Raw genomic sequence first — 16,360 nt, 5'->3', positions numbered from 1 at the left:
TACACTTGGAGAGTTTTTTTTTTTAAATTTCCAGTTTTATAGCATGCAAGTGCCTTAGACAGCAGACGCATTTTGTCATAGGCGGGTGTACAATAAAAGTTGGCCAGCTTGACTTATTTTCTGTAGTGATGCACCCCCACTCAAGTGTACATAACAATAGAGATCGTGCTCCCTCTTTACAGCTTGTGCCTTGGCTAGCCAACACCTTCACACCATCTGATATTTGCCCTTTGAGCGCCAAAATGATGAAAGTATTGTTATACGTAAAGTGATTTGTAAATAGTCAGTACCTGTTACTTAACTGTGGTGCAAGTACAGTATTTTCCACTGCTTAAAATAGTTTCCACATAGATGTCTGTAATCAAGTAAAAATACTATTGTGTGTGTTTTAAAATCATGGCTAAGGCACTAGTAATCAAATATCAGCCTCTTATTGCAAGGGAGAATTCACCTGGAGCATTTATTCTGGAGAGTATATTGCAACAGATACAAGCTTGAAGAACCCAAAGTAGCTTGCACATTTTCTACTAATACTGCAGACCAAAGGAAGTTATTTGAAGCCACCTTTGCAAGGTATGAGCATTAGTATAGATATCAGAATATTTTGTTAACATATATGTGCAAAAGAAGAAGAATGTTAAATATTTTTTTTTATGTTTATAAAAATCACATTATTCTCGACTTGTTACTTCTACTGCATCCTTTGATCCATTACTGATGGATTTACTGCAAATCAGAAAGTCAAATGACATCAGAAATATACCATCTAGGGATGTAAACCTCTTCTGAAGCATCAACAGAATGATTTGGAGGAACAGGTATATTTCGCAGAAGATACCATTGCAGTAAACAGACCCACCCCCCCATCGACATAAAACATAAGTTCATCTCTGTTTTTAAGCTCAACTGAGAACTATGGATGGGAAAAAGAAAATTTACTCCAGGACTGCCCTCTGTACTACTAACAGACAGAGACAGCTCCTAAATGCTTTGTCCCATGCATGGGTCCCCTCTACGTTTCTATGGTATGAACTCAGTTATTCTTATTAGGGGTAATATATATATAATTATAAACAATGGGATGAGTAAGGCCAATCTATAACCAAATGGGATAGGCTATTTTGAGCTCAAAAAGTGAAAATGGTTAAGCTTAAAATGGCCTCCAAGGGCAGCGAGCTTAGTATTTACCTATGAACCTATGAACAAAATCCAGATAACAAAGGTACTCAATGATATAAGCTTAACAAAATATTCAACTCTCTACAAGCAGTCCTTTCCCTGGAAAACAGATGCACGCATCAGCACCTGGTTCAAGAACACTGAGACCACCCGATCAGTGTAGAGTTTCAACACCTACCACGTGTTCATGCACACCACACTAGATGAAGGCACTAAATGCAGAGATGGGTCTCCATTACTGCAAAACAAAACTTCACCTCCAGATTAGTTAGACAAGTTACTAATCTGGAACTTCTCTTCCAATTTACCATTAACAGAACTCCTTATCACATCATGGTTAACTATAGGGCCCTCTTTATGTCCTCATCAGCCCACAACTCTGAATATATCCTCTAACATGTATATCAGAGGTTTTTGGACTTCATCAGTGCAAAGTCTCTGGACTAGTTAGACTGCATCCCAACCAGGGGTGATAAAATCCTGGAATTTGTCCCCTGTCATATGGGACTATTCTGTTCTCTATCAGTTGTAACACCATTCCTGGTACAATCAGGCCATAAATCAGTCACACTCATCTTAAGACTGAAGCCAGAAGCATCCTCCATTTCCTTGGTAATCACAAATTATGCCAAGGCTAATCAAAGAATGAATAATGAGTTGATCTAAATGCAACATCCTCCTCCATCTTGATGACCCCCACTACTTGTGTAGAAGTCTTTTCTGCCAAATTCTATGCATATGGGAATAACTGCATATGCACAGGCATACACACACACACACACACACACACACACACACACACACACACACACACACACACACATATATATATATATATACATACACTGTACATATATATGTGCATGTGTGTGTGACTATATATATATATATATATATATATATAGGTTGAGCATCTGCTCCCAGTTTGTAATCATCTGCAAACTTGATTAACCAGAAGCCTTTGACATTAGCTATGACTTCTGAAAAGTATATGACAAAGAAGAGTGGTCACATCAGAGAGTGGTGGTGAACTTCACTGATGACAGGACTATTTGTGGATGTGGTCTCACTAGTTCTAACCTCCTAGGTCCTATCAGTGAGCCAGCTAGCTGTCCAGAATATTATAAAGGGGTTTATACTTAGTACCATAAGTTTGCTGACAATGTCCAAGTGGGGTATAGTATCAAATACTTTAGCCAGATCTAGTAGGCAGTATGCACCATCTTCCCCTCATCCATTGCCTTAGGGACCTTTTCAGAGAAGTCTAGATTCAGTAAGATCTTCCTTTTACAAAGTGAAATTGTAACATAAGACACATTTCTTATTCAAGACTGACAAAAGGCCCTATCCCTTTACTCCATCTGATATTGTTTATTGACAGGGGACCTATGCCTGACCTACAAGGCATTCTGTGACCCACTCCTGATGAAAATGTTGCATATATGCAAAAAAAAAAGAAAAAAAAAAAAAATTATACAAGGGTCACATGTTCCATGGAACTGAACCTTATTTGTGACTCTAACAGAACTTCCTGAAGAGACAGATTTGTATTCCAAAGGCTACCTCATCTATGGTATAAACTTCCCATCTTTGTAAAACAAAGTCCTTCCCTCACTATCTTCAAAAAGAACTTGGATAAATGGAGGGGTACTGCCCATGTTCCTTATGGACACAGTCAGTCTTCAAAATGACTCCAAAATAATCCATTTACTTTTATGGTTATCGATGTTGTAAAAGGTAACAAACTCAACAAAACAGGTTGGCACTCTATTTTAAATTCTAAAGAAAAGAAGTGGATTGTCAAATTGGGTGGATTATTTCCACCTGGTTTAAATGAACAATTTTAGAATGAACCAATGATATTTCAGATGGGTGTATTTAAACAGCAACATTTGATCATTTTGTTTCACACTGAGGAAGGCTGTGCTTCTGTCCAGCCGAAACCGGTCTGGTTATTTGTTGTTTTCTAATGTTCAGGTCACAGTTTGCTGGCTCATATGGTGTGTTTTTGGATCTATTGGTTGGAGCCGTGCAATTGCTCTCGTGCAGGAGGTCTGTTTTAGAAGTTGCACTCTTTTTCACATCCTGCTGGGGGCCTGTGAACCTAATGCTGGTTGTAAGATTGTCTCTGCAGTCATCTATCCATTATTTTTCCGTTTGTTCATTATTGGTGGAATTATTTTTGGTCCTGACCTGGATTTGTTGGACATATCCCTTCACAATCGTGCTGGAATTATCCTTTTGGATTAAAATACCTTATACACATACCTTGTACATGTTAATCTAGCAGTCTAAATGTACCAGCAGCTTTTCAGCATTTTATCAGCATCGCTGTATGCTGTTGTATAAATCTAAAGAAATCTCAAAGGCATTGTCTTTCTTTTTTTGGACAAAGCACAGTATTTTGGATTAGCTTCCTTTTTTCCCCGAAAGCTGTTGTTATCAGAAGCTTCCGGATTATTTCTCAGCTGGAATGGTCCATGCGGGTTGATTATTTTACAAGCGCCATCTACACGCGGATATTTGCGATTCAAGCAAATCAAGGTACTGTTTTTTCTTTTTTACTATTCCTATTGGACTTTGGCATGTATTGCAAGTCGCCCGTTGTGGGAAACCGCTTATGTTGGTCTTTTGTCTGACCGGCAGTCAGCATTGACGATTTGGTCATCTTTTTATGACGGATACACAAATTCCAGCAGCCTGAAGGTTCTGTTTTGGTTTTTTAGAATCAACCAACGAGTTGGACAATATTTGGGTGTATTTTACTAATGGTGGTACAAGGTAACTGTACATCCTTGTTTGCGACAAGTTCTTGCTGGCTTTTTTTGCAGTACTGAGTTCATATTTACAGTCATCATTATGGATTCTTGATATTGGATTATACAAGAATAATGAAGGGACAATTCATGATTTTCCATTTGGTGGTATCTCAGCGTTGAGTTTCACCCAGGCTGGACATTATTGAACTTGAACTTTCTGTCCGGTTGAATGGTACAACATTTACCAGTGGTGTTCCTATTTTATTTCAGTCTTGACTTACTGGACAAATTTGACTCTGTTGTATACATGTTTTCTGATTTATTCATTTTTTATAGCATATACTACCCTATTCTCAGTACTACTTGTTATATATCAATATATGGATATATGTTATATGCTCTGGGCAACTAATATTTCTTTTTTGCCTATGACTATACTGTCTGTGTAGACTAGATACCAGAGAACACTAGAACATATTCAAATATTCTACCCACCAGTTAGTCACACTTATAGTACCATAAGAAATGTTGACTCTCCCATGAATATTGTTTTACAACCTGTTGCCTGATATGATTGAATAGGGTTGTATCAGTATTTATTAATGGGGTTCATTTTTCATTTTTCATTAGCATTTCGCTTTTTTTAGGGCCCATCAGGTCCACCTAATTATAATCAGGTGTTGTGCTCAATATAACTCACCTGTTGCATACATCCACATTGGATACTCCATTTTAATGGATATATGTACATACAGTTTGTAATATATATGTGGATATATGATATACATACATTGGTTATCCATGGTCTCTAATGATTCCTAGGAATTTGTTTTTTTCCACCTCCCTTTGGGATTTTGATTATTTGTTGCTGGGTCCCTTAAGTATATGTACAACTTTAGCAGTTTCTTAGACTGCATTGATATTCCTGGGGTTTCTTGACATATTATAGGTCTCATATTGTGTCCTTTTTGCTATTGATTATTTTTCTCCACTATCTATAGTATCTGGGTCCTTTTTATTGCTGGTCAAATATTCTTGAGCTATGCTTCTGCCCAATTTGGTTTAGTAAAATAAATGGCTCAGGCATTGCATCATACAACATAGTTATTTCCATCTCAGACTTAGTAAAGGGACGTAGCCTAGTGAGTATTTAACAAGTTGGTTATCAACCTTTCTTTTTTTCTCTCGCTATTATTGTCTCTTTACTTTATAATTGACTGATTATGGTTCATTTGCATTGATGTAGCAACTCCATTTTTGGACTGAGGCTATCATTGTCAGCTTTATTGAACCATCAGCTGTACATTTTTATTCATTTTTTGAACCTGATTTCAGCATTATTACTGTTTTTTGTTCTTATACTGGGATGGATTTACTCAGTTTGGTTTCTGGTCTGTCAGCAGACAGAGAGGACCTTGGAGCTTTTGGTTTGCGTTCTTGTACAAACAATGTCAATGCTGGTGACCCTTTGGGTCCTGAGTCCATTTGTGGACTAGCCTTTGATCAGTTACACAAACATCTTAGATCTCTCAGATCTAATGTTTGGCACTCTAAACTGTTTAAGGCTTATATAGCCAAAGGTATCACAGCAAGAGGACTCAGAGTACGAATACAACCCCATGTGGGTGAAGCCGATGAGGAGCTTAATAATCAATGGTCAGCTATACAGCAACAGGCTACTATGTCTTTTGTTGAGGCTTTAGCAAAATTTCACGACTGAGTGGTCGACCGGGAAATCAGTGCAGTCATGAAGCTGTGTAATGAAGTACAACCATTTGAAGGGGAAACTTTTTTTATTAAACAGTTGAACAAATGGCAACAGATTTAAACAATTTAGAAGAACAACTTAAGATCAGAAAAATTAAGAAATTCCAAAGGGATCAACTTGACTACCAAAGTGCTAATCCTTTCAGTAATTCCAACAAACATGTCAGATTCACACCATATCCAACAAGAACCCCTAAAAGGAAAAGGCCTAGGTCTATACTTAGAAAACGGACCTCGGACAATGGCTCATCCACTGATGACCCTTCATCTTGCACTGATAGTGATTTACAGGCAGTATCAGGTTCACCGTCCCCCAAGAGAATACCAGTATATATCCCTTTAGGCCTAGATACCAGGGGGGGGGGGCGAAAACACAAGAAAAATCAGCAATATACAAAGTTTGCTGAAACTAGCAATGCAAAAGTAAGTGCTAATTCAAATATGAATGTCTTAAATTTATCAGACTTTGTTTTGTCACCCATTCATCTGTCTGTTCTTAATAAAGGTCTTACTTTTATACCCGGTTTTGTGGTATCTGAGGATGTATTGGCACAAGATGTTATGTCTTTTTGCAGAATCTTAAATCTTAAGTTGCATTTTGGTGATATGGACAGTAATTATAGTTAGGAAACATTTATGTACCATAAATCACGCTTTCTTCCTCCTATGCATCCTATTGTACATCAATTTCAGAGCAGCATTCTTAAAGATCTTCATTTTTCTAGCTCTGATATACGTTACAAATCTAACAACATAACACTGGCTGAGAAACAAGCAATCATGGAACTACAGAACAACAGAGACATAGTCATCATTTCTGCTGACAAAGGTGGGGCAGTAGTAGTCTTAAATTGGTCTAACTATGATAATGCGGCCAATAGACAACTTTCTGACAGGAGATATTATTCTGGAATGCCGATCAATCCCGCCTTTAGGTTTAAAAAAGAGATTGATGACTTTTTGTCCTCTGCTAGGGATGAAGGCATCATTACCATCAATGTGATGTACCAGCTTATGATCCAGGATTCAGCCAACCAATACATTTATTTTTTACCCAAGATACACAAGGACCCAGTCAATCCACCTGGTAGACCCATTGTATCAGGCAAGGGTTACATCACTGAACCATTGTCAATATATCTCACAAAACATCTTAAGCCTTTATTATCTCAGGTACATTCTCGGTTACAGGATACCACCAGTTTCTTACAAATCATTTCGGACACACAGTTGGAACCAGGCTGGTTAATGTGCACACTTGATGTAAGTGTTCTATACACTAATATTCTTCATCAAGCTGGTTTGGAGGCCCTGACCTATTGGCTAGAGGTGGCTGGCTTATACCAGCCTGATTTCAATCAATTTCTGGTTGGTCTTACAGAACATGTCCTCACCAATAACGTCTTCTTTTATCAAGATATCTGCTATTGGCAAACAAAAGGCACAGTGATGGGAGCATCATTTGCCCCGATTTATGCTGATTTATTCATGGCCTATGTTGAAAAGCATATCATCTACAATAACCACAATAATAATTTTCTTGAGTACATTGATATCTGGAGACGTTATTTGGATGATTGCTGGATGGTATGGAGAGGAGAGGTTGATTATTTGTCTGATTTTATATCCTATCTGAATGACAACAAATGGGGTCTCCAGTTTACAGCACATTATCATGCCAGTACCATCACTTTTTTGGATGTATTGATCAATAGGTTACCTGATCATACACTAAGTACTGAGGTATTTAGGAAGTACCCCGAATACAACACTGTCCTCCATGCTTCCAGCTTTCACCCACCACACATTGCTAGGAACATTCCCAAATCCCAATTTATCAGAATAAAGCGTATTTGTTCCCAGGAATCTTCTTTTCAGGAACAGAGACAGGATCTCACCAACAGGTTTAGATCCAGGGGATACCGGATGGGGCATGTTCTGCAAGCCAGCAACTGGGTCAATACACTTAACAGGGATGATTTCTTATGTTACAAAGAGCACAATACCAATGAATCACAACCCATTAGGTTTGTAACTACTTATGCCAGGAATTCGGATACTTTAATTCACAGCATACACAGACACTGGAACATACTACAATGTGACCATGAACTGGCCAGTATCATACCAGACAGATGTCTCTTCTCATTTCGCAAAGGGAAAAATTTAGGATCTTGTTTCAATCATTACAAACATTCCCACGACAGCAGTCAGTCGCATCTATTACAGACTACTTTGACGGGTGAACCCCTGACTGGTTGCTTTCCATGCGGTCATTGCACCAATTGTGGTAAAGTAAGCAAATCCAAACAATTTACCAGTAAGAATTGTGCCAAGGGTTATGACCTTAAGTTCTTTGCCAACTGCAGTAGTGATTGGTTGGTTTATTTGGCTACCTGCACTTGTGGCTCTTTTTACATTGGACAAACTTCACGTCCTCTCAGACTTAGAATATCTGAACATGTAAGTAATATCAAAAACAAAAAGTCAACAATGCTTTGTATAAACATCATCTGGTACACAAAACTGCTAAATTTACTTTTATGGTTATTGATGTTGCAAAAGGTAACAAAGCTAAGAAAAAACAGTCTCTTGCACCAAAGTCCTCTGTACGTAGCAGATCCACAAATATCCAAAAACAAGCAAACAGAGGACAACCACGTCGATAAAAGTACCATAAAACTTTATTTCCACAGATGAGCGCTTTCAGGCCACATGCCCTTCATCTGGGCATATGGCCTGAAAGCGCTCATCTGTGGAAATAAAGTTTTATGGTACTTTTATCGACGTGGTTGTCCTCTGTTTGCTTGTTTTTGCAAAAGGTAACAAACTCAACAAAACAGGTTGGCACTCTATTTTAAATTCTAAAGAAAAGAAGTGGATTGTCAAATTGGGTGGATTATTTCCACCTGGTTTAAATGAACAATTTTAGAACAAACCAATGATATTTCAGATGGGTGTATTTAAACAGCAACATTTGATCATTTTGTTTTACACTGAGGAAGGCTGTGCTTCTGTCCAGCCGAAACCGGTCTGGTTATTTGTTGTTTTCTAATGTTTTTTTAATAATAAAGTTTTTTCAGGTCACAGTTTGCTGGCTCATAGGGTGTGTTTTTGGATCCTGTGATGTTATCATGGCCCACTAAGGCTATGTTCTTGGATTTAGTGAGTGCATCTAGTAAATTCTCCCTAGTTATAGTTGGAGGGGTTATGATTGAGGGTATTTGTAGGGGGGATGGCTGGGGTGAGAGGGGAGTCAGTTTGGAAATTAATTTGTCCATTTCAGGTGAGCTACATTGCCAGGCTCAGTGAATGTAGCACCATTAACTACCAGATCAGCACATTGCTGTGTACTACCCTTAAGGTTTCTGACATAGATGTAGAAGGTCTTATGGACATCTTTCACTTAGGAGGCTATCTTAACCTTAAAGTTGATTTGCTTGACCTAAATAGCCCTCTTAGTTGTCTTTTTACTTTCATGAGAAAGCTTTTATCTTTATGGGAATTACCCTTCCCAATTTTTGCCTTAGGTTTTTTTCCTCTTGTTGTATATCCTGTTTCATTTGGGATGCCACCAAGGCAGTTTGTTTCTGTGGCTAGTCCTGGACTTATTTATGGTAACTAAAGCAGCCTCTATACAACTATTGACTTGATTGTACTGAGTTTCTGAGATCAGTTCAGCAGAGGCTGCTGTGTTTTCTGGTTTTGGAGGGACACTGAATTTTGACAAACCATCACTTAATAAAAGGCAATTTGCCTTGGAATAGTTCATCTGTTACTGATTTTAATGGGATTATGGAGCAGACTTTGATTTCAAAGTAGACAGCTTTATGGTCAGACCTTACCAGGGAGGACATTAGGAGGTCAGAATTTTCCAATATATGAAAGTATGATCCAATATGTTGGAGCCTCTAGTCAGCATATTCACTATTTGGTCAAGGGTGTTTGCATTTAAGTAGTCTAGAAATCTCTGTGCCTGGAGATCTGAAGCTGTGTAGGATTCTCAGTCTAAAGAGGGGTAGTTAAAAATCTCCCATGAGTAGGGTGTTAGGTTGGACAGTAGGTGTCTCCATTTGGTCCAAGTATGCATCTTGGGACATGGAGGGTGACCTATAGCTGGCTAGGATATGGTACAGGATTTTTTCTATCGTGATCTGCACATGGGGGAACTCCATCATGTCATCTCATTTGACCACCCTAGAGGTATGCCTGTTGCTGATATACATTGAGACCCCTCCAACTTTAGCTATTATTTGTGCATCCAATGGTCTAAAAGTGTGAAAGGCACTAGAGTCTTGCAATGCTGTGGTACCCTCTGCCACTTTAAACCATGTCTCGGTAACTACACAGGTGTCTATATATGTCTATATTCTCTAGTGTGAGTATGGCATGGATGGGTTGTACTTTTTATTTAAGCTCCTTACATTGAGCAGTAACACTATGAGGTTCAACTGAGATGATTTGGCTATGTCAGTAGGTTTGTCAATTTGGCATTGCCTAAAAGGGGCACTATGGTGGTGGTTAACATTTTAGCCACTATTCAAAAGCCTAGAAGGGAAAGATGCAGACCACGATTGGCAAAGTGATGTGGGCTGTTAATGTAGCAATTGTCTCATGTATACTGACAACCACTTACTCCTGAAACAAATACTTTATGTGAGAGATGTAGTTACACTATGAAATTGGAGGCAAGACTCACATACAGATAAATGAAATGTCAGACAGGTTGTCAGCACACACACACTTCCCACACTAAATAAAGACACAACATATAAATCCATATATGAGGAGCTACTCGCTAGTAACTTACCAAAAGATCAGAGGCCTCCCAAACAGAAACCACTTACACAAATAACAATGCAAAAAAAAAAAAAAACAGCCACAACACATAATACCATGCACACTAGTGTCTCAACAAATAAGCCCATAAGGAGTAACATCACAAAACCTAATATATGGGTCATAGGCAATTCCATTGTGAGACACACGGATGTTCCCTTCACAAGCTGGATAAGGAGCAGGTTACAGTTAGCTGTCTGTCATGTACCAGGATCCATCAAGTCATTTAAGCACTCAAGTCACTCAACCACAAGTACCAGTATGACTCCGTCATAGTCCATGTGGGGTGAATGATTTGAGACATACCTCACTGGACTATATGAAGATAGACATGACTAAGCTGTTAGATTATGTGTCACAGGCAGGCATAAGCCTAGCTTTAAACAGCATTCTACCTTCTCAAAGGATGATGCCACAATACAAACAAAAAATGATTGACTTAACAATTTGTTTCGCTTCTGGTGTCAGTTCAAGGGGATCCAATATCTGTCAGCCTGGGAAGACATGATCAGAAGGCCACACTGCTTTGCCAGAGATGGTCCACACATGTCTCCTCTAGGCTTTTGGATACTGGCAAAGGCATTAACCACCCCTATTTTGCCTTTTTTAGGCAGTGTCAAAATAACCAACCTCCCAACATTACAAAATCCTCTCTAGATAAACTCAAAGCATTGCTGCTTAATGCTAGGAGTCTAAACATGAAACTGCACTCCCTGGAAGCACTCCTTACTTTGTAAGATGTTGATGTCTGTGCAGTCACTGAGACAAGGTTCAAAGGCACGGAAAGCACCCTGGCCGTGCAGGGCTACAATGCCTTCCAAACATTCAGACCACAAACTGAGCATGAAAGAACCAAAGGAAGAGGTGTATCCATCTTTATTAAAGATAATTACACCTCTAGACTGGTCAAACAGTATGAATCTCTTGAGCTACTGAATGTCCTATTAACAGAAGGCAAAGCTCATAGCTAGCTGTATGCCCATCACCATGAAACAGGAAAAGTATACCGCATACCTGGACTTACTGGAGTCAATTGCCATATAGCCCAACACCTTACTGATGAGTGATTTTAATTATCCTAGCATTGCACCCCAGTGTGATGTCCTCCTTAAATTGGACCATAAATTAGTTGCATTCAATGTAATTATAAAACCAGATACCGTGCCAAGCTCAAAGATGCTTAAGAATTTTTCAAAGACAAATTACCTCCTACTAAGTGGTGGTATAAGACGTTTCAACGCTCCCTTGAACACAGATAACATGGACTGCTATGCTGTACACCAGTGTCCTGTATAACCACTTAAGCAGTTGTATAGAATTGTCTGTACCTGACCGGATTAAAACCAGGTCTTGCCGAAAAAACAAGCACCGTGGTGGACCCCTAGTATAAACAGGCTATACAACAACAGAAAGAAACTAATGCCCAAGAAAAGAGGTAACCGGCTCAGTAGAGGAAGAAATCCCTCTCTACCTTAAACAAGCCAATCAGAGATCTTGTCAAGTCATCCAAAGGTAATTATGAAGTAAAATTAGCCTCCCTAACTAAGGATAATCACAAGGTATTCTTTAACTGTGTCCAAAATCTAAAATGGAATTCCCAGCTATGTGCTGAACTGGTTGTGGATGTCACCACCCATACACAACTGGAGGTACTAGCCAACCTACTAGCTGACAGATTTGGATCAAGCTTCATCCCCCATCCCCCTCCATTCATCCCCCAAAGTATACCTGCCACCTTTCCTCAGCCTATTATCTCAAGACTGCAGGTCATCTTGATGGTCTCCAAGGCCAAAAACACAGCAACAGTGGGATCAGACAACATTCCAGGTTGCCTTTTAAACAACTTAATAATAACCTAACAGACCAACTTGGATCCCTGTTAAACCACAACCTGCGAACTAGCTATGTTCTGGCAGAATGGAGGACTGCAACAGTAATCCCTCTGCACAAAGGGGGACCATGAAATGACCCATGGAATTATAGGCCCATAAGCTTGACTAGCCTCATCTGCAAGGCCATGGAAAGAATCATTATGGACCTTATTAACAACAACATAGGTAATCTCCAAACTCTGGACCCAATCCAGTTTGGATTCTTTAAAGGTAGATCATTGCCTGTGAAACATGGTTGACTTCTTCAAGAAAGTCCACCAAGGCCATGCATGAGGGAAAGACAGTGCATGCCACCTATCCTGACCTAGCCAAGGAATTTGATACAATCCCCAACTCAGGTATTGTAGAGAAACTCTCCTATTTGGGAATTAACCCCTACATTGCCAGAAAGGTAGCCAACTGCTCACCGACAGACCACATACTGTCAAAGTGTGTGACTTCACCTCTGGCAAAAGACTGGTCACCAGTTGTTTACCATAGTTACTGTTCAAAATTTATTTCTCAGAAGTCCAGGCAAACTTGGATGGCTTGTGGCTGACCAAGTTTACTGACAATTGCAAATTAGGTCCCCTAGCAATGTTTATTTTATTTAAAATTTATTTATTTATTTTTTTACAGAGGATCACTTGTCTGTGACGAATAAAGGTTTGTTTCTTTGGAACCTACCTGGTTTTCATGATTTTTTGGGAATTATTGTGACTGAGCTCATCAACAAAGTTTTAAGACCTAGTTTTTTTTTTTTTTGTCTTCCATACAAACTACTTCATACTCCACTAATTAACCTCATTGTTAAGAGCTACTTGTTGCCTTGTTTTCTCTGAACAATTTTTAAAAGTGAATGCTGGGAATTTATTCTTGTGTCTCACAAGCAAAGCTTAAAAAACTGAAGTTGCAAAGTCAATTAACAAAAAAAAAAAAAACACTGGGACAGTTGTCTGAGATTAAAACCAATGCAGGAGGGGATGTAAGTCAATGCAGGTGGTTTCCAGGGCAAGCTGCAATGACTGTGAAACATTTTATGTGGGGAAAATGCTCAGAAGACGTAAAAGAAGGATTTCTGGCCATCTTTCTGAAATTGGAGCCAAGTGTAAGAATAATGCACTGGCTCGGCACCTGCAGTTTCACAAAAGACACACTGGCTTTAAATTTCAAATTATTGGTCATGTGGACCTTTTGGAACTGGAAGGATATATCCCTAATAATTTAGAAAAATGTGAACTACTGTGGCAGCTGAAACTGAACTCTTTTAGAAAATTGAGGCTTAATTATTATTGCTCCATAAAAAGCATACTAGAATTCAGAATACTGCCCCGCAGCCCCACTGTTTTAAAGACTATTAAAAATCTGAGAAAACTTAAGACGTCACAAAACTGTAATATACAAATATTGACTGCTGTACACTTGAGAATATAGTACACCTTGTGTTATACTCACGTAATTTATTAAATACACAAAGTTCCAATTAACACACAAGCTGAAAGTAAAAAAGTCCACGTACTGTTCGTACTCTTTAAATTGTCCAACAGGTTAGCACAGGCAAACAAAAAGTTTAAAATCTAGTTCTGGGTTCTGATTTAGCCAAAAATGGTTGAAAATGTCCATACACTGTTTACTACAATACAAACCAAGTGGCAATTTAGTGCTGGTTATATAGTTGCAAGTTCCATATTAAGATGCAGGGTAGTCCGCATACAGATAATCCTTCAAGGTTACCAGCACTAAGAAAAGTTGTTGCAAGTTCCGTAATAGAATGCAAGCTAGTCCGCATACAGGTGGTCCCGTATGGTTATTGCTGGCAAAAAGAAGGTGGTAAACATAAGCCCAGTCTGGATAAAAAATACTATTGTCATGCTGAAAGTGCGAGTCCAATACTTCACGTGAATTCCGACACCACAAGCTATCACACTGCTCCCGAAAAAAGTAGCGTTAAACGCAACCAAGCGTTTTTCGTTCAGATGAGTATCTGAACTTCATCAGACAAAACGCTGACTTTTTGGTCAGTTAGAATTTAAATACAACCAAGTAATCGGGGTAATCTGACATTGATTACGTAACCTTCTAATTAAACACATTTAAAGGCAACCCGATGTTAAAAACTGCTACTTCTAAACCATGTCAAATGATTACAGTTTAAAACAAGTGTTTATACACAAACTGTTGTTGTTATTACACATTTAAAATAATAAACTCACATTAAACTAAAATTAATACCTAAAAAAACTAATACCTAGGTGCTAGGATTCCCACTAAGTGCTTGTAATATATGCTGTTATATACATTTCTAAAGCAATTTATAATAAACGGTAACTAACCTATGGCAGTAAGTATTTAAAACATGTCCTATCCTTCAGTACTTTATTATTGTTATAGGAACCATGTATATTCCATTAAATAGTTTTGAACTAAAACTGACAATGAATAGTATTATGAAGTGGACCAACAATAAGCATTAATACTTTAACAATAAGTTATTAAGATATTCTCACTATAACTAACAAATAAGTTATAATCAACAAATATTTAAATGATTTATAAGAATGTAGTTTTTTATGTATGTGTATATTTATATATTCCCTTAAATTAATAATAATAATTTATTTAATATTTAAATCCAACTAATATATTATAAATATTCAAATGGATAAAATTATTAACAAACATTAACAAATATCAAATTAAATATACAAATATTTATTTATTTATACAAGTTTATTAAAATATAAATGTCTCGTATGTATATAAAAAATATATATATAAATATATTTAAAAATCGAACCGTTGATGGTGTCAAGAAATAATAATAAGTATTCCACTTATCTTAATAGAAGTTTCATTTTTAGCACACATGCAAGGGAACAAAATTCATTAAGTCCTGGTTCTCTGTATGCTGCTAGGCGCAGTTGCCAGGATAATTCATTTTTCTCCAATTCTAATTTCAAAAAATTATCAGTTACAAAGTCAACCTTATTTAAACTGTTCCTAATTTGACTGATTACCATAAATTTAAAACTATGGCCTACATTTAATTTGCAATGTCTAGCAAGAGCATTTTCATCTTTGTTCTTTCTAATTGCATAAATATGCTCATAAATTCTGTCCCTTAAATGCCTGTCCGTTTTCCCAACGTAAAATGATGTACAATGTGTGCACTGAGCTAGATAGACAATTGCCTTTGAGTTACAGTCAAATGAATCTTTGACATAAAACTTTTCTTTCCTAATTACAAACATTTCAGATTCCTCAATGTAGGAACAATACCTACATGCCCCACATTTATGGGTACCCCTATTATTTTTCTTCACATTATGTTTTTGTTCTAACAATTTTTTCATGTTTGTACCTCGTCTGTATGTAACTATAGGGCCAAAGTTTAAAATCTTTGCAAGATCTTTGTCAAGTGATAAACAGTACCAATATTTTCTCAATATCCTACATATGTCCAAAGCTTCTGGGCAATACGTAAAGGTAAATGCAATGGTAAAGTTCTTTACCGTATCTACTCTATTGTCATTTAGCCCTTGTTCTAATGTAAAAGGCTGTGCTAAAGATACTTGAGTGCCCTCACTTGTTGCATCATTTATTGTATATGTTATAATTCCACGATCACCATGCAGGATAGCATTGTATGTCCCTGTTCTTCTTTTACTAATTACTTCTTGGAATATTTCATCTAAGAATAATGGAGGGTAACCTCTACTGTAAAACATTTGATACAATAATGTACATTCTTTATCAAAATCCTCCTCTAATGTAGTCATCCTAGCCGCTCGAACAAGTTGACCTTTAACTACTGATTTTTTCTGGTGGCTAGGATGTGCACTTGTAAAATGAAGAAAGGTGTTCGAATAAGTGCTTTTTCTGTAAATTTTCGCTACATAACCTGCTGTGCTCTTACTAAGTTCAACATCCAAGAAGTTAATAGTT

Source organism: Protopterus annectens, chromosome 7.part0 (assembly GCF_019279795.1).
Source record: "Protopterus annectens isolate FY-2018-M chromosome 7.part0, PAN1.0, whole genome shotgun sequence".
Taxonomy (NCBI): Eukaryota; Metazoa; Chordata; order Ceratodontiformes; family Protopteridae; genus Protopterus; species Protopterus annectens.
The sequence above is the reverse complement of the archived record's forward strand: the minus strand, read 5'-3'. Positions refer to the sequence as shown.